At 45.2% G+C, this 27,500-nt stretch overlaps 1 long non-coding RNA gene and 1 pseudogene across 1 annotated transcript; both read left to right on the top strand.

Moving 5' to 3' along the window:
* The window catches only part of LOC126995336 (uncharacterized), a 26,096-nt pseudogene extending 932 nt beyond the window's left edge, over positions 1 to 25,164 (top strand).
* LOC126995400 (uncharacterized) lies at positions 5,907 to 8,060 on the top strand. Its single transcript, XR_007750300.1, has 3 exons — positions 5,907 to 6,508; positions 6,577 to 6,712; positions 6,985 to 8,060. It is a non-coding gene; the product is annotated as an uncharacterized LOC126995400 (long non-coding RNA).
* Positions 25,165 to 27,500: the final 2,336 nt, after the last annotated feature.

Raw genomic sequence — 27,500 nt, 5'->3', positions numbered from 1 at the left:
ATTTTCTTTATATGTGTGTGTGTGTTTGTGTGTGTGTGTGTGTGTGTGTGAGAGAGAGAGAGAGAGAGAGAGAGAGAGAGAGAGAGAGAGAGAGAGAGAGAGAGAGAGAGAGAGAGAGAGAGAGAGAGAGAGAGAGAGAGAGAGAGAGAGAGAGAGAGAGAGAGAGAGAGAGAGAGAGAGAGAGAGAGAGAGAGAGAGAGAGAGAGAGAGAGAGAGAGAGAGAGAGAGAGAGAGAGAGAGAGAGGTTAATGAGATGGAAAATAATATATTAGGAAGAAATGAGCCATAGAAAGGTAGAGAAATGAAGGTAATGAAGAGAGAGAGAGAGAGAGAGAGAGAGAGAGAGAGAGAGAGAGAGAGAGAGAGAGAGAGAGAGAGAGAGAGAGAGAGAGAGAGAGAGAGATTCATTATTCCATAGTTATGATGTTTATATAATGTTTTTTGTTCTTATTCCCTTTTCATCATCTTTATCCGCCTCCCACATTCATCATTTTCACTTCTCTTGTCGCTTCAATTTTGTCTTATTCAGCCATGTATCGGAGGTGAGCGCCGAGGCCACGTGCAGCCTATAATGTATGCTCCAAACTTAATTTATTTGCCTATTTAATCGCCACCAGTAACACCACCACCACCACCTGTAACACCACCACCCTCATCGTCGTTCTTTCTCTATCTTCTTTTTCAACAATACGTGTCCCCTTTCCCCCTCTATTCAGTGCTGCCTTATTCACGGCCACCACCACCAGTAACACCACCACTACCCTCTCCACAGTTCTTATTCTATTACCAACTTTTTCAACAATATATTTCCCATTTCCTTCCTCTATTCATAGCTACCCTGTTCATCAATCACCACCACCACCACCACCCTCACCACCGTTCTTACTCTATCATTATCTTTTTCAACAATACTTTTCCCATTTCTTTCTCTATTCATTGCTGCCTTATTCACCCCCCCCCCCCCTCTACCACCACCAACAACTTCTCCATCGTTCTTCCTCTCTTATCATTATATTATATATACCCCATCTTCGTGGTGCAATGGTTACCGTGCCTACCTACGAATTCGTGGGTCCGGGTTCGAACCAACAGTTGCACACCGACTGCCCGGGTCGGTGTGCAGCTCAACCAGCTATTCATTCTCCATTTTTGGCTGGGGGATAAATGAGTACCTGGGGACACCTGGGGAAGGTAAACCGTGGTAACCCGGATGTCACACTGACCCTGTGTCCCGGGGTGATGGGTTCTTCCCATTACAAACTCAAAGGCCAATGTGACGGGGATGACCACCGGAGCCACGCGCAGCTCAAGCGAAGGCTCCCAGCCATATCTTTGCTTACTTATCAGGATTTCTTGGGGGGGCATTAGTTCTCCAATGTTTTCTATATCGGCCTCATAATATCCCTAAAAGTGCTTATTAATAAAAAAAATTCTACCACCTGCGCATGTTTGCTTTGCTCGCCCCCCCCTCCCCCACCAAACTCATGAACCTATGATGCCCTTTTGCCCCCCAAAATCTGCCCAAATTACGGGCCTAAAATGTGTGCTGGGGCGCCGAAATGTTTGAGAATATGACCCCTTAATCTCACAGTCCAACAGTCATTCTTGGGGAGGGGTTATGCGGGGTTGGAATGGGGTTATGTGGGGTTGGGAAGAGGCTATATGTAGGGTGGTGGAGGGTTTGGGAGGCTTACATGGGGTTGTGGGGTGTTAGGGAAGGTTACGTGGGATTGTGGGGTGTTAGGGAGTTACGTGGGGTTGTGGGGGGTTGGGGAGAGTTACGTGGGGTTGTGGGGGGTTAAGGAGAGTTACGTGGAGTTGTGGGAGGCTTGGGAAGGGTTACGTGGGGTTGTGGGGGGTTGGGTAGGGTTACGTGGGGTTGGGGGGATTAAGCAGAGTTACGTGGGGCTGTGGGGATTAGGGAGTTTTATGTGGGGTTGGGGAGGGTTGCTTGGGGTTGGAGAGGGGTTATGTTGTGTTGGGAAGGGGTTATGTGGGGTTACAAAGAAGTTATTTGGGGTTGGGGAAGGGTTATGTGAGATTGGATGGGGTTGGGATTGTGGTGGGTTGGGAAGGGGTTAAGTGGGGCTGTGGGGGGGTTGGGATGGGTTATGTAGGGTTGTTGGGGGTTGGGGAAAAGTCATGTGGGGTTGGGAGGGGTTGGGGTGGTGGGGAGGGATTAGTTGGGTTAGGGGAGGGGTTATATATGAAACTGTGGGGTTTGGGGAGGTTCTATATGACTTATGTGGGGTAGGGGAGGGGTTATGTAGGGGTTGGGGAGGTTCGAGAGGAGTTATGTGGGGTTGAAGGGGAGTTATACGGGGTTGAGAGGTTATGATCGGTTTATGGAAGGTTTTCAGCAGCGACCCCTGGCATCAAGCATGGAATCGGCGTTTATGTTCATTATAGTTGTTGTGGGCAGTAAAATATAATAATAGCAATGTGCGTAGGTGTGCTTTGAGGGGTTATGTGGGGTTGGGGGGGCTATGTGGAGTTGAAGGGGTTATGAGGGGTTGGGAAGTGCCTACACCGACGACTCGAGGCAACTTAGAGCACTGTGAAAGACCCCATTACCCCACTGCGCCCGGTAGGTGCTGCCCCCTGTGGACAAACACGCGGGGAAAGACGGAGGTAGGCGAGAACGCTTTGTACGAATTAACGTACGAGGTGACATGGAGTAACCGCATCATCTATTTCCTTCGCGCAGGCCTGGGGGGTTCCCTGCTGTTTCTTGTTCGTTATGGGCGTGATATAGTGGTTTCCTTAGACTTGAGGAAGCTGCGGGCATAGGAGAGTGGGTGGTTGGTCTTCCCCGAGCCATAGAATAAATACGTAGAATATTTTGACATGTGCAATGCCTCCCCGCGCCTCCGAGATGCCCCGCCCACCGCCTCCGTGCAGCTAGCGGGTTGGGGCTTATTCAGTGGCGGATCTAGAAAATAATTTCGGGGGGAGGGGTCACTAGGCACTCGGCTCGCATCCAAAATTTCTCGGTTGAATAGAGATTTTGGGTTCTATTTCCGGGCAGAGTGAGAGTTAAAATGGGCTTTCTCTCTTTACACCCCAGCCCCTGCGCCTCCCTAGCTGAGTGGTTGCTGTGACCGCCTACCTCTCCACGGGGCACCGGTTCGAGTCCGATTAGAGTTCAAGTCCGATTAGGTGCCTTCGGCACAGCCCACCCAGCTATTGCTCCTGTTCATCCTTCCTTTCGGGGTGGTCGATAAAGCGGTACCTGGGGAAACTTGGGGAAGGTAAATTGTGGGAATCCTGACGGCATGGGGCCAAGTGTCCCCGGGCTAGTGGATACGAATCCACCACAGGCTCAAAAAGTCAAGGAGGTGGAAATGACCACGGATGCAACGCGCAGCAATATCGCATGCTCCCCACTTTACCTACGAGTATTACTTAATTAGGCAGACATTGTAGGCTAGTTTCTGGGTTACTAATTTTTCCCATCCCAGCCTGTCCTCCATATTGTACTTCTAAAATGTTAGGTTACAAGAGGGGCTTCATTAGCTTTATTTGTGAGATGAATGTGGAAGAGAGGCTGGAGGAGGAGAAAATATTTGCTGTTGAGTTTACTTACACTTGATGATGACATTTGAGAAGCACATCCGTTCCATGTCTTCCACTTGCACAGAAGACAGGCTTACTTTGTTAGGCCTTTAAAATATTTGCTTGTGACTCAACTGTACTCAAATCTTTTTATGCATTCATTTTGCCCCACTTTGAGTATTGTGCTCCTGTTTGGATGTCTGTTGCCAATTGCAATTTAAAGTTACTTGACAGAACTATCAATTCAATTAAATTTGTTTCTCTGGCACTTAATAATTCTTGATCTTGATCATCGGCGTCAAGTTGGTGCCCTTAGCATTTTATTTAAAGTTTTTAAGAATAATCGGCATCCCTTACTTTTTTTTTTTTACAGAAAGGAGTCAGTTCAAGAGCATAAAAAAAGGAAACAATAATGAAAAAAAAAAAAAGCCCGCTACTCACTGCTCCTAAAGAGTTAGAGGAGTGGCCGAAAGATTGGTCAATTTCGGGAGGAGAGGTGTCCTGATACCCTCCTCTTGAAAGAGTTCAAGTCGTAGGCAGGAGGAAATACAGCTGAAGGAAGATTGTTCCAGATTTTACCAGCGTGAGGGATAAAAGAGTGAAGATGCTGGTTAACTCGTGCGTAAGGGATTTGGACAGTAAAGGGATGAGCTTGAGTAGAAAGTCGCGTGTGGCGAGGCCACGGGAGGTGGGGGAGGCATGCAGTTAGCAAGTTCAGAAGAGCAGTCAGCGTGAAAATATCGATAGAAGATAGAAAGAGAGGCAACATGGCGGCGGAATTTAAAAGGTAGAAGACTATCAGTAAGAGGAGGAGAGCTGATGAGACGAAGAGCCTTAGACTCCACTCTGTCCAAGAGAGCTGTGTGAGTGGAGCCCCCCCATACGTGGGATGCATACTCCATAAAACGATACAGAACGCCCAACCTCGAGGAAGCTGATTTAGTGAAAGAGGAGATGTGAAGTTTCCAGTTGAGATTTTGAGATAAGGATAGACCGAGGATGTTTAGTGTTTCTTCTTTTCTTCCTTGTTTTCATTCACTTCAACTTATGTTTTACTTTTTCTCCTCCTCTTCGCCTTCTTGCTGTCTCTTTTTCCTTTACTTCTTCTTAACTTACTTTACATCTTTCTTCGTCCTTATGTTCATCCCCTTATGCTTTCCTCTTCCTCCTCCTCCTCCTCCTCCTCCTCTTTATTTTTTTCCATTTTCACTCTTCTTTTTCCTCTGCATATCCTCTTTATCTCTTTCTTTTCCAATATTTTCAACTTTTTCGTCTTCTACTTCTCCCCTCATCCTCCTCCTCCTCCTCCTCCTCTCCCTCCTCCTCCTCCTCCTCCTCCACTCTTCACATTAATTGGCTTCTCTCTTCAGCTAACATATTACATCTTTCCTTAATATTTATCGCCATGAATATTCCACATCTTATAGGGTGGACTAACACCTCCTCACTCTTATCACCAACTCCACACCTGCATCCACCCCTTCTTCTCTTCTTCATCTTCTTTCTTTCCTCTTATTCTTCGACTTCTCCTCCTCCTCCTCCTCCTCCTGTTTCCATGTTTCCCTTTCTCTCATTATTATTATTATCGTTTGCATATTCCTCCTTCTCTCCTTACTCATCCACTTCCTCTTCCTCCTCCTCCTCCTCTCCACATCCTTCTCTTCGGCCCATATTCACCCACATTTGATAAGGGGTTCGTATCTAACTAACTAATCAACCATCTAACTATCTATCTAGCTAACTAACTGCTTGACTGTCCACTAAACTAACTATTAAGCTACCTAATTTAAGAACTGTCTAGCTATGGAACTTGCTGTCTAATTTCCTCCCTCTCTCCCGCACTATGAAATAAATATATATTCATAATTTTCGCGAAGAGAGACGAAAGTATATATATGTAAAAGAAAATGTTCGAGGTGTCTGTGTGTGTGTGTGTGTGAGAGAGAGAGAGAGAGAGAGAGAGAGAGAGAGAGAGAGAGAGAGAGAGAGAGAGAGAGAGAGAGAGAGAGAGAGAGAGAGAGAGAGAGAGAGAGAGAGAGAGAGAGAGAGAGAGAGAGAGAGAGAGAGAGAGAGAGAGAGAGAGAGAGAGAGAGAGAGAGAGAGTGAGAAAGAAAGTGAGAAATAGAATGAAATATAGAAGAGAAAAATAAATAAACAGACGACCCTTCATAAGTGGGACGCCAATGGCAATGTTAGGAAACTTTAGTGGGCCGCCGCCGTCATATGAATGTAATGAACCTGAAAGGTATTAATTGGTGAACTAATTCTTATTAAATAAAAGCAAACAGTCAATCAATCAGAAAAGGAAAATATAATAAAAAGGAAATATCGAAAGTAAGATGAGAGGGAAACGGACGCTGCGCCGTGAGCCGTCGCGAGGATTCCCTTGAATGCTTGTGTGCGTCCCTGAGGCCCGTCGGCCTTCCATCCCAGAACCGATATACGCGGTGATCAGCGACTTTTCGGTACTTATGATTGATTTCATAATCTAGTCAGGTAGTTTTAAGAAGCGAGTTCTTGCATTCGCCCTCCTCGCCTCGGCGGGGCGGGGCAGCGCCAGCGAGCCCAAGGTCTCCCTGGCGAGCGTGGCAGGAGTGGAGGGTTCCCGGCAGGGCGCCAATGCGTCCCCCGGGGCCCCGAAGGAGGTGCCCGAGATCTTCCGGCTACAAAGCCGAGCAGTGGGGTTCCATAGCCGTGGTAGACGATATGCCTAAGAGAGCAAACTCCGAACAACAAACCCGGGCAGGTGGAGGTCGTTAGCCGTGGTAGGCATTTCACCTAGGAGAGCAAACTCTAAACAAACCCGGGCAGGTGGGACTCGTTAGCCGTGGTAGGCAGTTCACCTAGGAGAGCAAACTCCGAACAACAAACCCGGCCAGGTGGAGGTCGTTAGCCATGGTAGGCAGTTCACCTAGGAGAGCAAACTCCAAACAACAAACCCGGCCAGGTGGAGGTCGTTAGCCATGGTAGGCACTTCACCTAGGAGAGTAAACTCCAAACAACAAACCCGGCCAGGTGGAGGTCGTTAGCCATGGTAGGCAGTTCACCTAGGAGAGCAAACTCCGAACAACAAACCCGGCCAGGTGGAGGTCGTTAGCCATGGTAGGCAGTTCACCTAGGAGAGCAAACTCCGAACAACAAACCCGGCCAGGTGGAGGTCGTTAGCCATGGTAGGCACTTCACCTAGGAGAGCAAACTCCAAACAACAAACCCGGCCAGGTGGAGGTCGTTAGCCATGGTAGGCACTTCACCTAGGAGAGTAAACTCCGAACAACAAACCCGGCCAGGTGGAGGTCGTTAGCCATGGTAGGCACTTCACCTAGGAGAGTAAACTCCAAACAACAAACCCGGCCAGGTGGAGGTCGTTAGCCATGGTAGGCACTTCACCTAGGAGAGTAAACTCCGAACAACAAACACGGCCAGGTGGAGGTCGTTAGCCATGGTAGGCAGTTCGCCTAGGAGAGCAAACTCCGAACAACAAACCCGGGCTTGTGGTGCCCGTTAGATGTCGTAGACAATCCACGTTTTGGGAACAGCAAAGAAAATGAAAATGAAAAAAAAACAACAGAAAAAGGAAAATATAGAAACGAAACATCGAAAAAAGAAAACCCAAACACACATCATCCACCATTAGGCCTTAACTAACATCGCCAAAATTATGGGTGGGTCTTTTCTGGGGAGAAAAAGGCTCATCCAGACCAAAGAACATAAAAAATGGATGATATAAAAAAGAACACCAAAAAATATAGAAAAGAAAAAAAAGATCAGAACAAAACATCGAAAAAGAAAAGTAACAGCAATAATTGAAAAAACATCAATAAAAGAAAACTACAAAGAAACATCATCCACCTTTCGGCCCTGACTAACATCACCAAAATTATGGGTGGGTCTTTTCTGGGGAGAAAAAGGCTCATCCAGACCAAAGAACATCAAAAGGGATGGTATAGAAAAGAACACCGAAAAATATAGAAAAGAAAAAGAACAGAAAAAACCTCGAAAAAGAAAAGTAACAGCAATAAAAGAACAACACCACGAAAAGAAAAATACAAAGAAACATCATCCGCCTTTCGGCCCTGACTAACATCACCAAAATTATGGGTGGGTCTCTTCTGGGAGGAAAGAGGCTCATTCAGACCATCAAAGAACATAAACAAAAGGATGATAGAGAAAAGAACATCAAGAAAGGATGATAAAGAGAAATAGAAAAGAAAAAAATGGCGAAAAAGAAAACATCAAGAAAAAGAACAAGAAAACCACGACATCAAGAAAAGAAAAATATAACCAACATCATCCGCCTTTCGGCCCTCAGTAACATCACCAAAATTATGGGTGGGTCTCTTCTGGGAGGAAAGCGGCGCACCCAGACCATCGAAGAACATCAACAAAAGGATGATAGAGAAAAGAACATCAAGAAAGAAAGAAAAAGAGAAAAAGAACAGAAAAAATACCGAAAAAGAAAAAGAAAGAAAAAGAAAGACCTATAATTGTAAATATTCTTCAACTTATTAATCTAATAATCAAATTAATTTCTCCAAATAAATTTAAAGTAAGGGGAGCAGCCATATTTCCCACTCTAAATAAAAATCACCACTTGATTCTATCTGTTATTATTATTATTATTATTATTATTATTATTATTATTATTATTATTATTATTATTAATAATTCCGTTATTAAAAATTATAATATTTCTTTTTGGGGGAGCACGTGACCAGGTGCCCCCCTCTGGATCCGCTACTGGGCTTATTTGCATGTTAGGGACGTGATCCAATAGTTTTCTAAGACGTGAGGAAGCAGTAGACATAGAAGAGTTGGTAGACGTCTTCCCACAGCCCCAGGACAGCCCTTTAAGAAATAAATAGACGTGTAGACAGCCTCCGAGGCTCCGAGATGCCCCGCCCATCGCCTCCCCAGCGAAGTTGAACTTATTTTTTCTTTTAAGCTCAGCTATAAGTTAAACTTGAGATTCAGTGGAACTTTTAAGTTAAAGATTGTGATTAATTGTAAATTCGAGGCCTGGCCTTTCTACATGTTAGGAGCGTGATACAGGGCTTTCCTTAAACGTGAGGAAACTTTAGGCATAGAGGCTGATAGAGCAGTAAGTAGTGGTCTTCCCATAACCACAGAACCGCTCTTAAAGAAATAAATAGACGCGTCCCGCCTCATCTCTCTGCTAAGTCGCTTCTTCCTCGTATCTCCCCACATCCTGTCCTGCTTGGGAGTTACCAGTCTGCTCTATTCGGCGCGTTGTATTCTTGGGTTTCTGACTAAACATTGTCCCACTCACACCAATAACGGTTTCCAATCAAACAATGTATGATAAATTTAACTATTAATGTAGGTTATACGGGCGGAAAGGAATGATATAGGCTCCCAAACCTCATTTGAATGTCGCGTTTTGAAGTAGTCGTTCATGTCTTTCCCTTGCCCCTTCGCATAATATTTCTATAGGTGTGATATTTCTTTCCTAAGGCCGAAAAGGAGATCAATTGGGTTTAAATAGGTGTGTTTTGGGGTTCATGGTACAGAAGAAGGGTCAAACTATCATCAGGGTCATAAAACTACCCCTGAAAATGCCTCAAACTCTTACGAAAGCCTTGTCAAACGCAGGGTCGTAATAATTTCTGGGGGCTAGGGAGGCTATAGCTGCCCCCCCAGTGTTTCCTATATCGACTTCATAATGCCCCTAAAAGTGCCCCCCTTCCCCCCACCTCATGGACATATTGGGTCGCATTACAAGACATAACGCCGCCCAAGAACACATAATTGACAAGGCTTTCGTAAGCGTTGTGGGCATTTCCAGGGGTAGTCTTATGACCCTAGTGGTAGTGTGAGTCTTCTTCTGTACCATGAACCTGAATAAACACCCATTGGAACCTGACTGACCCCCTCTTTGACCTTTAGAAATGACTGTTGTGAGAAGCGAGTGTCTTATAATACCAACAATGATGCCCTAGCTCTAGCCCCCTCAAAAGCTGCCAAAATTACGGGTCTGCCGATTTCCACCTCTATCTTCTCAGTTCCACCACAACCATCACCGCCACTACCACGAGCAACACCACCAGCATTCTCATTCTCCCTAATCATCATCACCTTCTTCGACCTCCCATAGCAACCTTTTCCACCTTCACCTTCTCATCACCATCACCACTATCACCCCTAACACCATACCACACCACCACCACCACCACCATTCTTACTCCCTCATCATCATCACCGTCTTCATCCTCCCACCTTCACCTCCTCATCACCATCACCATCACTGTTACCGCTATCACCACATAACATACCACCCCCACCCTCTCTTATCCCTTCCACTTCTAGCCCCCCTCACCTCCCCCCTCCTCGTCATCCACGCCCCCAGACTGTCGGTTTCTGCGCGGCGGTGGGCCTCTGCTTCGCTCTCATCAACGTGGACACGGTGAAGGAGGCGCTGGCCGGCTCCTACGTGAACTACTGCAACGCGGTCAGCCTCAACATGACTGAGGAGCGGCTGAAGATGGTGGAGAGTGTCATCAGCATAGAGGGATTCATAGGCAGTGAGTACAGAGATTTGCATAGATTTACATAGATATTCAGACCATTCAGAGCAGACATAGGGATGGATAGAGGGAGTCATTGGGAGTAAGTTGAGAGATTTATATAGGTTTACATAGATTTTAAAGCCATATATAGGGATAGGGAGATTTATTGGGAGAGAGAGAGAGAGAGAGAGAGAGAGAGAGAGAGAGAGAGAGAGAGAGAGAGAGAGAGAGAGAGAGAGAGAGAGAGAGAGAGAGAGAGAGAGAGAGAGAGAGAGAGAGAGAGAGAGAGAGAGAGAGAGAGAGAGAGAGAGAGAGAGAGAGAGAGAGAGAGAGAGAGAGAGAGAGAGAGAGAGAGAGAGAGAGAGAGAGAGAGAGAGAGAGAGAGAGAGAGAGAGAGAGAGAGAGAGAGAGAGAGAGAGAGAGAGAGAGAGAGAGAGAGAGAGAGAGAGAGAGAGAGAGAGAGAGAGAGAGAGAGAGGAAATAAAGATGTGTAATAAAAAGGAGAGTGTGTATGTTATAGTTGGTAAGGGCAGTCATTATCACCATCACAACTACCACTACTACTGCTACTACCTACTACTACTATTGCAGATCTGAACACCATCCTGATCGTGTGCCTCGTCTTCTACATCGTCTACTCCTTCGCCGCCTTGTTCCTCACCTACGGAGCCTGCACGGTAAGACGAGAGACCCCTCTTTGTCATCTTCCTCCTCGTCTTTCTCTTTTTCTCATCAGTGTCTTCCTCTGCCTTTTCCTTCCTCTTCTTTTTTCTCTTTCTCCAATTCTTTCTATACAGTCTTCTTTCTCCTCGTTTTCCTTTTCCTCCTCCTTCTCCTTCCTCCTCTTCTTTTTTCTCTACCTCCAATTCTTTCTATATAGTCTTCTTTCTCCTCGTTTTCTACGAAAAGCAAATAGCGTGTGACATCAAAACAAACTCAAAAATATTCTTCACATACATCAGATCGAAAAAGAAAGTAAAATCCAATATTGGTCCCCTGACAGATGAGACTGGATCTGTAACTCAGGACAGTAAACAGATGGTCAGAATCCTCAACAGTAACTTCGCATCCGTATTCACAGTCGAGGACATCGAAACCATTCCCGAGAGCCCTGACCCGTCGAGTGAGATCACGCCGCTGGAAATTGACACAATATGCGATCAAGAAGTTAAAAAGTATTTGGACAAACTCGACACGAACAAGTCAACGGGACCCGACGGTTTGTCACCACGGTTATTAAAAGAGCTTAAACAACAAATACTTCAGCCACTCACTAGCATATTCAACCAGTCTGTTAAATTGAACAAGGTCCCGGAAGACTGGAAGATGGTGAACGTAACACCGATTTTCAAAAAAGGAGACAAAAGCGTTGCATTAAACTACAGGCCCATAAGTTTGACATCAGTGGCAGGAAAAATACTCGAAAAGATTATTAGAGACAAACTTGCCAAGTTTCTAGAAGACAATAGTGTAATCTCCGACACCCTGCATGGCTCCAGAAACAAGCGCTCCTGCCTAACGAATTTATTAGACTTCTTCCAAGGTATATATAATAACTGGGATGCCCACATCCCCAGTGATGTTATATACCTGGACTTTCAGAAAGCCTTCGACAAGGTACCGCACGAGCGACTCCTTAAGAAACTGCACTCGGCGGGCATTGGAGCCAATCTGATCGCGTGGATAAGAGATTGGCTCACCAGCAGAAAACAACGAGTGCTACTTAACGGACAGCCTTCCGAGTGGCTTCCAGTCACTAGTGGAGTGCCTCAAGGGTCAGTGCTGGGACCCATTCTCTTCATCATATATATCAACGACCTCGAATCAGGATTGAAATCAACAATATCGAAATTTGCTGATGACACCAAGGTGGGTGGAAAGGCCCTCACAAAGACCGACTGCGAAATCATTCAGAAAGACCTCAATCACATTATCGAATGGTCGGAGAAATGGCAAATGTCCCTTAATGTTGACAAATGCAAAGTCATGCACATTGGGTCCAGAAATATTAACCACACATACATCATGAATGGGAAACCTCTTGGGGTCACTATCAGCAGTGACCTGAAACACGCGAATCACTGTAAAAAAGCCTACAACAAAGACAACACTATGCTCGGGTTCATAGCGAGGAACTTCGAGTGTAAAACGCCAGACGTGATGCTATCATTGAATAATTCCATGGTAAGACCGCACCTCGAGAATGCAGTACAGTTCTGGTCTCCTAATTACAGAAAGGACATTGCTTTACTGGAAAGGATTCAACGACGCGCCACAAAGATGATTCCAACCTTAAGGGCTCAACCGTACGAGGAACGACTCAAGCGACTCAATCTCTTTACATTGGAGAAAAGGCGCCTGCGAGGGTATATGCTTCAAGTCTTCAAGTATCTGAAAAACTTCAATAACGTCGATTACCCCAAATTCTTTGAACTGCAAACCTACCTAAGAACTAGAAATAACGGCTTACCCATTAAGTCGAGTCGATGTAACACAGACATCGGAAGGAGTTTCTTTTCAAACCGAGTCATTCGTCACTGGAATAATCTTCCTTCAGAAGTAGTAAATGCGAATACCATCAACTCCTTCAAATATAGAATCGACCGTCACCTCGCTGCGTCAGGAGTGAACTGAATATTGAGGTACATATTTTCAGACAGATTGCAGCAAGACCTCAACCTATATTCATATAATTCTCCCCCACAACCTAGATTGCAAGTAGCGTAAGTCAACAATAGAGTACAGCAACAGTTAATGTCCGCATGACAGGTGGAGTGAGGTGTGGGTGCAGTAAGGTGACAGGTTACTGGTGCCGTGCCTAGTACCGCCGGTAAAACGAGGATCAAGCCTCTACCTGTGCCCCTGAACCTACACCTCACCCACCGTGTGTATTGGGGGGGATTCTGGGGCTGCCCTATGTAAGCCACTCGTCCTCTCCCAGTCTTCGTGTATTTCTATGTCTTGTATCTGTTCCTCAATATCGAGGTGCTTTTCATTTACTCCTCAATGTCGAGGTGCTTTCATCTGCTCCCCAGGCCCCAAGTGGCTGTCGAGCAGATTAAATCACCAAAGCGGGCAACCACGTAATGAGCCAATAGGCTTTCTGTTGCTTGCATTTCCATGTTTCCATGTTTCTCTTTCCTCCTCTTCTTTTTTACTCTACCTCCAATTCCTTCTATTTTTTTTTTTTTTTAATGTCTTGGCCTATTGCGCCGGTAGGTTTCTTCCCGGTGGATCCTGATGGTCGGTCCAAGGCTTCTTCCCGGTGGGGCCTGATGGTCGGCCCAGCCCGTTCTGGCGCAGGCGAGTGTTTATAGTGGCGCCATCTTGCACTGGCTCATGCTGCCCTCCCGGAGCTCATCTTTAATCCTAAGATCTAGAGTCCGGGTTGATAGGTGGTCTTCTAGACAGCATGTGGGTAGTTTTAAGCCACTCGGCGGCGGCTGAAAAATCCCAGCTTGGTGGCACCGGTCGGGGATTGAACTCGCGTCCTCCTGAACGCGGGGCCGTCTCGCTATCTGTTCAGCCACCGTCTCCCTTTCTCTTCGTCCTCTTTCTCCTCCTCCCCCTCCTTCTTCCTTTTCTTTTTTCTCTTTCTCCATTCTTTCTATATAGTCTTCTTTCTCCTCGTCCTCTTCTTCCTCTTCCTCCTCCCTCCTCCTTTTCTTTTTTGTCTTTTTCCATTTCTTTCTATATAATCTTTCTCCTCGTTCTTCTCGGCGTCCTCCTCCTCCTCCTCCTCCCTGTGTTTGGGGGTATAAGAATTCCACCACCGTGTTCCCTGCGTGTCGTAAAAGGCGACTAAAAGGGACTTCTTTCTTTCTCTCTGAACTATTACCTTTTTTGTTTTTCCTTCCTATGGGTAGTGTATCCAAGGGTTGCCACCCTCCCTTACACTTTTGAGGACACATCCTTTCCTTTCTCTCCATTCTACAGGTATTCTACCCAGCCTCTAGTCTCAGTCTTCCTCCGATGTTTCTCTCACTATCCCGGGAGGTTCTCGTCACTTCGGAGTCTTCGCGGCGGTGTTTTTTTTTTCCTGCGGAAGTCCTCGGAGCACACCTGGTGACAGGTGCCTTGGGCCAGGGCCCGCAAGGCTCGTGCTTGAAGGGGGACACATGTTGTGATGCTCTTGGGTGGCTGACTCCTTTCTCTCTACCCAGTGTGGGTGATGGGTAACCACGCCGGCCCCAGTCTTTTTGGGACAAAGCTTAAGGACAAATTCGACCGGGTTGACAAGGTTGTAGCTTCAAATCCGAAGGCTCATCACTCATAATGGCCAATTTCTGTTTTTTTCTGGCCCTGCGGAGGTCTCCATACCTTTATTTTCCTGGGGGACTGGGAAACCGCAGTATCTCTTTTCTATGCATTTAACTTTTTAAATTGTATTATGGTGACACCCTTAAGTTTTACAGTAACTGTGCTATATTTGCTTTTATTGTCAGTCAAGAAATTGCTAATTCAAAATGCCGTCCAACCTGAGAGATTGCGAAGTATGTTGCTGGAGGTTCGCTCCTCAGTATTTTAGAAACTCCTCTGCTTGTCGCCTTTGTGTTAGCGACCGTAAGTACGACGATTTGAAAATGAAATATGACATTCCAGAAAAACAACACGAATTCCTGAAGGAGTTTGTTGCGGCCGACATAGTTGTGCCGCAGGCTAGCGACACTGCCCCTTCTTTGCCCAACCCGACCGAACCGACCTATGCCCAAGTCACGAGAAATCCGAGTACCGAAACACCTGACGACGGTTTCATTCCTTACAGGAATGGAGCCAGGCCTTATACGCCAAGAAAAATGTTGGAATCTACGACCTTCAATCGATTTGCTATTCTAAAGCAGTAGGTTGTTGAGGAACAGGAAACCTGGTTAATTGGCGATTCAATGATCAGAGGTCAGTTACCATAATTTTGTAGTCGTGCTTCATCTGAGAAACGTAAGCGCATGTGTTTCCCTGGTATAGGTGTAGATGGCATCACTGCGGCGCGCGACGATGCTATGACCGGCTCAGACCAAAACTCACTGTTCGTCATCCATGTAGGAACGAACGACGTAAAGGCCAATCGTTCAGAAGAATTAATGGAAAAATATCGTAGACTGATCCGACAATTCAAGGAAAACAACAACAGCATAATGATATCTGGTATCCTCCCGCGGATGAGAGAAAGTAACGCTTTTTACAGTAAAGCCTTCAGGACAAACAACCGACTAAAGTCATTATGTGCTCAAGAAAATGTCGAGTTTGTGAACTTTTGGAATAACTTTTATAGTGCAAATGACTTGTACGAACGCGATGGTGTGCACCTAAATCCCGTCGGGGCGGTTAGACTTGGAAGACTTCTTAGTGAGCAGGTGTCACTTTTCAGAGCAAAAAGAAAAAAACCAGCGAACCCCGATAGAGAACGCCACGTAAACAATCAAAGGACCATCAACCAATCCCACCATGACCATATGAAAGCGTGTTACGCAAACGCCCGCAGCATTCGAAATAATTTCATAGATCTGGAAGAACTTCCTGCAACGGAAAACTTCCACATTATCTCCGTCGCGGAGTCATGGTTGAATACAAATAACAGAGATTTTTTGGGGGGGATTTAACTTACCCGGCAATTCAATTTTTCTTTGCGACAGAGAAAACAAAGTTGGTGGTGGTGTCATCTTATATATTCGTGCTGGTTTAAATGCACGTGTTATCAATGTAGAAAGAATAAATAATATAGACACCGTTTTCGTAGAAAAAAAAAAACCGTTCAAGTAAATTAATTATTGGCATTGTTTATAGACCTCCAAACCAAGCAACTGAAATAGACAGAAAACTGTTCGAACAAATTTCTGACTTATTATATGAAATCAATTTGCAGCTGTAATTATGGAAGACTTTAACTTACCAGTAAAGAGTTGGGGAGACACGTTAGCTATATACTCAGGTCACGATCTATAGGGTACAGTAACTTATTAGAAAGTGCTCTTTATCAGCATGAACATAAACCAACTCGCGAAAATAACATCCTCGATCTTGTTTTCACAACTAAAGAAAGCCTAGTTAAAGAACTGAACTTATTCAGCTTATCAAAGCGCAGGCTAAGAGGTGACCTTATAGAAGTGTTCAAAATGTGCAAGGGATTCGACAACGTTACTGTTTATGATTATTTTAGTCTCTCAAGTGTAACAAGAAACAATGGATACAAAATAACGAGGAGGCGTTTCAACTCAAATGAATCAAAGCACTTCTTCTTCAACCGTGTCATCAATGTATGGAATGGTCTGCCTCAAAACGTCGTCGAAAGCGAAACTATTTGCACGTTCAAAAACCGACAAGACAAATATTTAGAAACTAACCCGAACATCCGTTATTTTGCTCCGGTCTAACAGAAAGCAGTGTTAGCTTAGTTGTCGTGTATGATCTTCCTTCTGTCCATGTAAAATTCCATTGTAGTTTTTCTATACTACATGGTATTCTTCCTTTTTTTGCCAGATTCGGCTGGAGGGACTTGAGGGAGGGGAGGAGCCTTCGCCTTTGCTGTCCTGTGTCTCTGACTCGTAGATTAGAGTAGATGGTAGCAACAACAAATATCCCAGTTAGGACCAATAGGTTTGTTGCTGTTTGCTTTTCCTTTGTACTCTTCCTCCTCCCAGTTCTCCTCCAATATTCTCTTTCTTAGCCTCTTCTTTCTCCTTTTCTTTCTCCCTTTAAAGTTGCCTCTACATAATTTAAGTGTTCTTAGTAATGTTTGAAGGGGAACAAAGGTGTTGGGTACAAGTACATTAGTTATGGTAATTACGTCTTGGCGTGGCCGTCTGTTTGGGCTTGAGAGGTAGAAGGCAAATGAAAGGCAGAACATAAATATGAGTGTGAATGAATAAATAGTGTGTTACTGGTTCCACTATTTAACTACTACTTTTCTGCTACTGCTACTACTACTAATACTACTTCTGTTACTGCTACTACTACTACTACTTTTTTTTTTTAATCCTACTACGGGCCTCCATCTATTAGAGTTGCGTTGTGAGCGGTATATTTTCTCATATCCTTTCACAAAGCAATTCATTGGCCCCACCCCGCCAATGACTGTGGCCGACAACCATCTTTATTTAATATTACAAACTTTACTAAACATTTTATTTTTAAGCTAACAGAGCTTGTGGTTGATACGACTATCAACCACCGTCGCCTCAAAGTCCAGGTCAGCAATGCGGGTGGTTTTGGGTGCAGGTGACCTGGTTCCTCTCAGGCAGACCAAGGCTGACCTCAGGAGGGAGAAGGACAGCCTGCATCTCATCCAGGCGACCACACTGCTTCTTGGCTGTTGTTTCTTATCCGCCAGTGTTTCGGCGAGTCTTGCGTAGAAGCTCTGCGCCCTTGGTCCCATCCCTCCTGCCGTCGTGAATACTACCGGGGTGAAGGAGCCCTGGTCCACATTCTGTATTCTTTCTTCATATGCTCTGTTCTTCTCTTGTTCGTTTCTTCTGTGGGCTGCATCAAGGGTCAGGTCTCTGTGGCAATGGGCCATGGGATCAAAGATCCTTATGTCAAAATATGCCCTTTGTCCACGAGTCCAAAACCCTCTGGCGCTAACATCCACTCGTGCTTCGTTCGAAACATTAGCGGTGCGTCTGGCGAGGTGTTCGCCTTGCAGAGGGAGCAGCATGGGTTCCACAGTCACGTCGTGGCAGACTTCTTTCAGCATCTGAGCTGTTACGTCTCTTACTTCATCATGTCTCATGCAGACGAAACCTCCTCTCTTGCATGTCATGGCATGATTTTGGTTGAAGGGTGAGCCACAGTTACACATGTTTGGGAGCCCATCCACTGGCCAGCCATACCTGAGGGCAAGGGCATCAGTAAATTCTTTTTGGTTTAAGTTGAAGCCTTTTGCCCTGATAGGTAGTGTGGTTAGCCAGTTTGAAGCGCCCACTTCCTGTGCAATATCTGTCCTCCTCCTTGTGTCTTCTGGGAGTTCTCTCATTAGGTCACTCAGAGTGTCTCTCTGTTTTCCTTCTCTGTTTATGGAGATTTCATTCCTTAGTGACCTAATATCTTGAGGGTTGTCTTCTCCCTTTTCATTTTGATTGGTAATATATCCGGTCAAGGAGGCTGTGATTCGGATTGAGTTCCCGAATTCAGACTCAGCCAGATTTTGCGGGTTGGTGATGCCGAGCCCACCCATTCTTGGCGGCAACTCCAGCAATCTTCTCTCCTGGTCACTGGGACATCTCCCATTTGCTATCGCCGGTATGAAGGTGTTTCTGATAGCATCTTCCAGAGGTTTTAGTAACGGAGCAACATCAGGAACTGTCCTCATGAGGTAGTTCCATTTATGCTTGACACCGTACGTAAATGCTGCGTAGGCTGCCTGCGGTTCTGTTTTGGCGATCTCGCTCAGTCTCTGCAGTTCGGACTCCCAGCGCTTTACAGCCGTTTTCACATACTCGGTTCTGTATTCAGCTGTTCCAATGGCTGCCCCGAGGTGTCTTTCTCCAGTCACTGACAGTTTCACGTTACTGCCCTGGAATGCTGTTTTGGCCCGATCGTATGCCTCTGGTTTTACAATCACCACAGACTTCGTGGCGTTGGGATGGTACCCTATTTTAGGGCCATGTTCATTGACGAGGTCCCACCATTTCCTGAGGTCTGCAGACTTTCCTACCCCGGTGAGGTCATCCGCATACGCCACCTGTTTGACGTTGGTGTTTTCATGGCGGATGATGTCCTGCAGCTTCATCATTCCCAGGGCAAACATTGCCATGGCCACTGGGTCCCCTGGGTGGTGCCCTCTGAGGATTGTATGGCCACCGGGTCTCCAAGTCGTTGGTCATTATGACTGCTGATGAACAGTCTGGCAGGTTCCTTGTATGTATTTTCAATATATTGGGCGAATATAGGGCACTTGATTTTGATGTTGTGCAGTGCTGTCTCCTATTGATGTTGTTGAACGCATTTGCAGCGTCCACCATCAGCACCGCCTCGCATTCTGGGTCTTCGAACATTCTCCTGACAGCGTGAATGGCAGCTTCACACCCAGCCTGCTGACCCGCACACACTTGAGGTTTCCACCGCCTTCCTCACGTAGTCATTCAACACATCCATGATAGCCTTGCCTATGATAATCCTGAGAACCTCCCCTATCCCGATGGGGCGACAGCCTGGTTTTTTATCCAGCGGGATGAGCCGGCAGGCCATCAAAGGCTCGAGGTGTTGGCAATTCTCTGACGCCAATTTTCTTGCTAGGGCGGCTATTGCGTCGCGAAGATCCACAGCTGGATTACCAAAGATGTTCTTACTGAGGAGGTGTTTCAACCCCTTGGCATCCAAGATTGATGGTCCAGCCGCTCCCTGCGTGTGAAGGGCGTGCTTCCAGATCACGTCACCGCTAATATGGTCGAAGACAACTCGATGCGGTGGGGTGTAGTCTCAAGGAACTTCATTTCTGGGTGTGCAGGTCTAGCATCTGGATGCTTGTCCTTGAGGATCTGGCGTGTCTCTTCCGTCATGGGAAGGACTCCCGCTGCCTCATCTTCTATTGACAGTGATCTAGTTGCCATGGCCACTTTGCCTTGTCTCATCTTGTCAGCAAAGTTTCTAGCCCTGTCGTCACTGTCCTTCTTGCGACTGTTACGTCTGCCTAGTCTCTCCTGCAGTGTTTTAGCCTCGTCAAGTAGCTTCCGGACGTCCCCTTTCCTCCACAGCTCCATTCTTCTTTGTACCGCCTTCACGTCCTCAGATTGTTTCGACTTTTTGTGAGTCCGTTGGCATATGAGGTGCGGTAGTATGGCCAGAATCTTTAAAGCGTAGGGGGCGATTTGCGTGGAGTTGTTGTACGCTCTAATGAGGTAGGTTTTCTCCTCTATCAAGGTTTTGGTGGCGTTACATCTCGGGGCCTCAAATACGTTATTGGGAGAAAACGTTACCACATGATTGTAAGCGTCTCGCACCCACTCCTCTGTCTCCTCGAGTGTCCACCTCTGCCAGAAGCGGAGCTCGCGCGAGGCGTCCTCACCCTGGTCACCTTGCCCTTGTCTCTCGCCACCTGCACCCCCCTCCACCTGATCATCTCCAGCGCCTTCATTGGCCTGTCCACCCAGCACCACTTGTGGTTGCTCCCCATTTTCCACATCCTGCCGTTGATTGTTTGGGTTTCGACAATCTCCACCTCTCTTACAGTTCACACAGGGCTGGCCTCGTCTTACGCACGAGCATTGAACACAGTTTTGATTTCGAGACGAACAAATGCAACATTGAGGGGGCTCCATTTCGGTGCCATTATGCATGCTAGTGTATCTTAGTTGCTATTTGTGGTGATGAATAGAGCAATAGTAGTAGACCCCACTTTTACTCTTGTCTCCCCCCATATACCTACACACAGACATACACTTACATATGCTTACTCTACCTTTACGGTAATATTAGAATGATTGTTTATTTTTCCACTACCCTTGCTCCTCTCCAAAACTTTACAATTTTACTAATGCCCTGACCCTACACATTAAAGTTGAGTAGTAGTAGTAGTAGTGATATCATTACCAGCAGTTCGCCGAGTCAGATACTCTGTGTTTTATGGACCTCAGGCAGGGGTGGAAGATTACTGGGCAGCAGGGCAGGGGTTAGCAGGGACCCAGGAAGTGAGGGATGTGCGTGGGTAGCGTTAGGGGTGGGGGGGCTGTTACTGTTTGCCCTCGGTCTTGAAAACTGACCCACCTCCGCCCATCCCGACACGCCTGCCAGAGCTCACCACTCCCCTATAAATCACTGACATTTAATCTATTTGACATACTGAGAACATATATTGGATGATGTACATGGAAAAACTATAACTTGCTCTCTCTTCTCTCTCCCTCTCTCTCTCCCCTCTCTACTCTCACTCCCCCTTCAGCTCATCCTATACCACTCTCTCCCCTCTTCTCCTCTCTTTCCCTCCTTTCCCTCTCTCCTCTTCCTCCCTCTTTCCGTCAGCTCTGCCTTCCAATTTTCCACCTTCCGGCCGTCCGCCACAGAGTCGAGCGTCGCTCACAAGCACCGAGGGGACGTGGGCCACTTGACCCAATATTTATCGTTACACCGATGTTTCTCACACTGCCGGCCAGCACACGGCCTCTCTCAAAAGCAGTAATTCGTAATTAACACCTGCATCGTCAATGGCACCAGATTGCACTATATTTCGTTACGTTCACTGCACGTTCACGCGTACGAACTACTACTACTACTACTACTACTACTTCTACTGTTACTGCTGCTGCTGCTGGTGCTGCTACTACTACTACTACTACTACTGTTACTGCTGCTGTTGCTGCTGCTACTACTACTACCACCACTACTACTACTACTACTACTACTACTACTTTTTTTTTTTATTTATTTTATTTTTTATTTTTTACGGGCCTCCATCTATTAGAGTTGCGTTGTGAGCGGTATATTTTCTCATATCCTTTCACAAAGCAATTCATTGGCCCCACCCCGCCAATGACTGTGGCCGACAACCATCTTTATTTAATATTACAAACTTTACTAAACATTTTATTTTTAAGCTAACAGAGCTTGTGGTTGATACGACTATCAACCACCGTCGCCTCATAGTCCAGGTCAACAATGCGGGTGGTTTTGGGTGCAGGTGACCTGGTTCCTCTCAGGCAGACCAAGGCTGACCTCAGGAGGGAGAAGGACAGCCTGCATCTCATCCAGGCGACCACACTGCTTCTTGGCTGTTGTTTCTTATCCGCCAGTGTTTCGGCGAGTCTTGCGTAGAAGCTCTGCGCCCTTGGTCCCATCCCTCCTGCCGTCGTGAATACTACCGGGGTGAAGGAGCCCTGGTCCACATTCTGTATTCTTTCTTCATATGCTCTGTTCTTCTCTTGTTCGTTTCTTCTGTGGGCTGCATCAAGGGTCAGGTCTCTGTGGCAATGGGCCATGGGATCAAAGATCCTTATGTCAAAATATGCCCTTTGTCCACGAGTCCAAAACCCTCTGGGGCTAACATCCACTCGTGCTTCGTTCGAAACATTAGCGGTGCGTCTGGCGAGGTGTTCGCCTTGCAGAGGGAGCAGCATGGGTTCCACAGTCACGTCGTGGCAGACTTCTTTCAGCATCTGAGCTGTTACGTCTCTTACTTCATCATGTCTCATGCAGACGAAACCTCCTCTCTTGCATGTCATGGCATGATTTTGGTTGAAGGGTGAGCCACAGTTACACATGTTTGGGAGCCCATCCACTGGCCAGCCATACCTGAGGGCAAGGGCATCAGTGAATTCTTTTCTGTTTAAGTTGCAGCCTTTTGCCCTGATAGGTAGTGTGGTTAGCCAGTTTGAAGCGCCCACTTCCTGTGCAATATCTGTCCTCCTCCTTGTGTCTTCTGGGAGTTCTCTCATTAGGTCACTCAGAGTGTCTCTCTGTTTTCCTTCTCTGTTTATGGAGATTTCATTCCTTAGTGACCTAATATCTTGAGGGTTGTCTTCTCCCCTTTCATTTTACTTATTCATATTACTACTACCACTTCTACTACTATTACTACTACTACTACCACAACTACTACTATTGTTACTGTTACTACTGCTGTTGCTGCTACAACTACTACTACAACTACTATTACTACCTCTACAACTACTTCCCTTCACCTCCAAACCTAACCTTCTCCTTCACCACCACCACTACTACCACCACGCCCTCCCACAGAACATCCGGTCGTTGTTGCTGCCGTGGTTGGCCGTGGAGGTCGTCCCTTTGGCGTGCAGGTGGGGGCGGTCGTCGTCCTCTTCGTGTACGGTAGGGACGACCCCACGCTGTCCAGGGCAGTGTCTACATCGTGGCGGGGCTCATTAACATCGTGGCCTTTGGTGAGTTGACGACCACCTTGATACGACCCGCTTTTGTATTGGTGTGACCCTCCTCCTATAGTTTTATTTAGGTATGGTATCTCATGTGTGGTGTCTCTTTGGGTATGGTACGGTATCTCTTTAGGTATGATACCGTATCTCTGTTTTGGTACGACCCCCTTTTAATTATCTTCAGGTATGACCCCCCCCCTTGTCTTTTTGTGGTATAATTTTATTTACAGTACAAGTTTCTTTCGTATCTTCTTGCCTTCTCTCGCCTAATGCACTTTCGTCAATCCTTCAATATCAATAATCCATAATTCCTCTTTTCAATGCACGATAAAGAATAACCGGTGGTCCATCAAGTAGGTTATTTACATCAACGCCTGCTTTGTAAACATACATGAACGAACCTCAAATCCACTGTTGGAGGTCTTCGCCTATTGGTCAACTGCCAGGCGGGGAGTGTCGGCTGGCGTTGCTCAAAGTCGATATTCCTATAGTTCCCATTGTTCTTATATAGGTATTTGTGTCGCCCTTCTTGTACGCGCGGCAGAGGTGATCATCTTGGTGTAGAGAGGAGCATTGAAGCCCTGATTGTTAATTTATTGATAGTTGTAGTTAGTTTTAATTAATTATGTGATAATTTACATGATCTCGGGGTTTGCAGTGTGGGAGGGTGTTGGATGGGAAGGATGGTGGAGAGAGAAGCATTAGAGGCCCTCAAGAGTGGTCTTCAGGTCCAAGTTATTAATTTACTGATAGTGTTAGCGTACAAGGTGTTGGAGGGCATGTTAATAGGGGTCGAGAGGAGCATTGGTTTTCAAGCCATTCATTGATATATTAGTTAATTTTGTGACACGTGGCATAACCTAAAGGAATGCAGTGCGGCAGGGTGTTCGAATCTGTTAGAAGGTGTAGTGAGGTTGCTCCGTCCTTGCTCGCCGCTGACTCCGTCACGCCGTCACGCCGTGGGCCGTATTACTAAACACTTCGTCGCTCTAGTACACATATTTGACAAGGCTTTCGTAGGAGTTGTGGGCATTTCCAGGAGTAGTTTTATGACCCTGGTGGTAGTTTGGCTCTTCTCTGTACCGTGAACATAAAGAAACACTCATTAGAACCCAATCGATCCTCTCTTTGACCTTTAGAAATACTGATGTGAGAAGCGAAAGTGTCTTATAATACCGACCCTTCTCTGGTTGCTGTGTTCCACGTGTACTGGTGGCTGTGTCCCGTGGCGCTGTACCAGGCCCTGGCGAGGAGGACGGCGGCAGGACCACCATGGTACAGCCGCTGGTTCACTCCCTCGCACCCATGTACCCGCCGTCTTCATGAAGTACTAGGCGGAGGAATGAGGAGGAGGATGAAGAAGGTCGATGTAGAAGGATAGAGGAGAGAAAGATGAGATGATGAAAAGATAATGAGGAAAGGCATATTTAATGGGAGAGTTTATTAATGTTTAATTAATAATATGTTTAATTAAATGTAGTGTTCTGATGATGGTGATAGTGGTGGTGATGATAGTGGTGTTGATGGTTATTATATTGTAAAAGTGTTACTACTACTACTACTACTACTACTACTATTACTACGCCTATGGAATAGAAGGGAGGAAAATATGCAATAATTGTAATTGTTAGTGTGTTCTGGAAAAAGTGCAATATTTATTTGTTTTCATTAGATGTCTCAAAGCGGATTGGCCCGCGGTGTTATGGACTCGCTCAGCACGAGTATATGGCGTTGTCGATGCCTGTGAAGAAAGAAGATCTAAAATTTTAAATCGCTTTTGCCCCCTGTCTTGCCCTATGGCTGAGACATGGTCACTGAATTGCGACTTGAAGAGGTGGACGGATGCCTTTTGTAATAAGTGCCTTCGCAGAATCATGGGATATCGCTGGAGCGACTTTGTGTCAAACCTGCGACTACTCCATGAATCTGATTCGAGGCTTAGTACCCGCATAGTCTGTGAATACCAACTCCGGCTATGCGGGGATGTGGCACGCTTCTTGAAGCCGACCCTTCTTTTCGGGCTGTGGAAGAGGCCAAGGGTACGCCCACAGAGTTCGTTGCTTGAGCAGGTCGATAGATCCTGCCGGGAGGTATTTAATTTAGGATGGGAAGGGGGCAGTATAAAGAAGAAAGTAATATGTTTATTTTATGTGTTGAGGGATGTCCACACTCCACAGTGCCTTATTATTGCAGAAACCAGTGTATACATTTCTATGAGGTGTTGTTTTAGGTCATTTAGGCCAGAATTTAGCGTGACAGACAACCCCTAGTTAATGGGTTAGCAAAATGTTGTTGTATCTCGTAGCTTAAGTAACCTTCTTGCATGAACTTAAAAGAAAAAAGAACTATGGGACGAAATGAGATGTTGTCATGCATTAGATACTTTATTATCAGCCTTTATTGTGCTGAGTAACCTGATTATAGTTTTGCAATAATAAAACAGAGTGAAAAGGTAAAAGATAGGACAGAAGGAGACATAGGCAAGCATTAGATATTTAGTCATAAGTTTATGTTGTGCCTAATAAGTTTTTGCAATAGAGCAAGCAAGATAATATGTAGGACACGAATGAAGCAGTTTACGATGCTTTGGCAGAAGATAGAAAAAAAAAATGGATAAAATATTAGACAATGATACTTAGCCAGGCATTAGATATTTTATTATAAGCTTACAAGCCTTACATTGTGCCTCATAGTCTAATAAGTGATTTAGAAACAATAAATAGAAAAAAATAAATATAGGACAATAAGATGTGATCAAGCATTAGAGATTTTATAAAAAGCTTACATTGTATTGCGTTGCATAATATCAGTTTTTTGCAATAAGAAAGAAAAGGATATAAGAAAGTAGTAAGTTTGTTTTCATTTTATCACTGTGAAGAAAAGTATTGGAGAGAACACGATTTATATATATATATATATATATATATATATATATATATATATATATATATATATATATATATATATATATATATATATATATATATATATATACCAGGAGGCGGTGGCTGAATCGACAAATAACACCACCGCGTTCAGGAGGACGCGAGTTCAATCCCATGGTGCCACCAAGCTGGGATTTTCAGCCGCCGCCGAGTGGCTTAAAACTACCCACATGCTGTCCAGAAGACCACCTATCAACCCGGACTCTAGATTCTAGGATTAAAGATGAGCTCCGGGAGGCAGCATGAGCCAATGCAAGATGGCGCCACTATAAACACTGCCTGCGCTAGAACAGGCTGGAGCCGACCATCAGGACCCACCGGAAGAAGCCTTGGGCCGACCATTAGGCCCCACCAGGAAAAAGCCTACCAGCGCTATAGGTCATGACGTAAAAAAAAATATATATATATATATATATATATATATATATATATATATATATATATATATATATATATATATATATATCTATATATATTTTTTTTTTTTCTTTCTCTTTTTTGTCTTTCTTTCATTCTTTTTTCCTTATTTTGCTTCTTACGTTCTTTCTCTTTCTTTCTTTTTGTTTGTTTGTTTTGTTTCGTCCTTTCATTACTTTCTTTCTTTCTTTTCCTTCCTTCCTCTCTTTCTTTCTTTCTATCTCTCATCCTCCCTTCTTTTATTCCCATTTAACTTTCTTCCTTCCTTCGTTCGTTCGTTCCTTCCTTCCATCGTTCCTTTTTCTTTCCTTTTTTTTTTTTTTTCTCTCCCTTCCTTTCATCTTCCATTCTTTCTATCTCTCTTCCTTCCTTCCATCGTTCCTTTTTCTTTCCTTTTTTTTTCTCTCTCCCTTCCTTCCATCCTTCCATTCTTTCTATCTCTCTTCCTTCCTTCCATCGGTCCTTTTCTTTCCTTTTTTTCTCTCCCTTCCTTCCATCCTTCCATTCTTTCTATCTCTCTTCCTTCCTTCCATCCTTCCTTTTTCTCTTTCCTTTTTTTTTCTCTCTCCCTTCCTTCCATTCTTTCTCTCTCTCTTCCTTCCTTCCTTCCTTCGTTCCTTCCTTCCTATCCTTATTTTTGCATCGCCCTCCGCTGTTTCCACAAAGCCTAAATGAACAACTAAATAAATACATAAATGACTGTTGTATTTATTATTGTATCTATCAATCAATCTATAGGCCGTTCCTGTCACACAAAAAACACCCGTAAAAAGGATTAGCTGTGTTTTTAATTGCTACGTTTCCTGTGTGTGTGCGTGTGCGTGTGTATTGTGTGTGTGTGTGTACGGCCTGAGTGGTAACGGTCGTAAAAATTAAGTTCATGAGAAGTTAGAGGATTATTATTTATTTTTATTTTAAGCGAGTGGTTTTTAATAATTGGATAGTTGTAACGTGTTTTTATTTTATTTAAGTAAGTCTTTGAACGGCATCAGATACATAACAGGATGGGACATAATTATATACCAACAGGACATTTGAAACAGGGCGGGGACGATATAAAACAGGACAAGGCTTATAAAGCAAGGATAAAACGCAGGCTATAACAGGACATAATTTTGAAATACGGGCATTTTTAAAACGCTGACAGGACGATATAAAAACAAGGACAAAGAACTTATAAAACAGGATAAAACATAACAGAAACTTTAACAGAGGCATAATTATCAAACAGGATATATATATAG

The sequence above is a fragment of the Eriocheir sinensis genome, chromosome 8 (genome assembly GCF_024679095.1).
Source record: "Eriocheir sinensis breed Jianghai 21 chromosome 8, ASM2467909v1, whole genome shotgun sequence".
In the NCBI taxonomy this organism is placed as follows: Eukaryota; Metazoa; Arthropoda; class Malacostraca; order Decapoda; family Varunidae; genus Eriocheir; species Eriocheir sinensis.
This window is presented reverse-complemented; position numbering and strand designations above follow the sequence as displayed.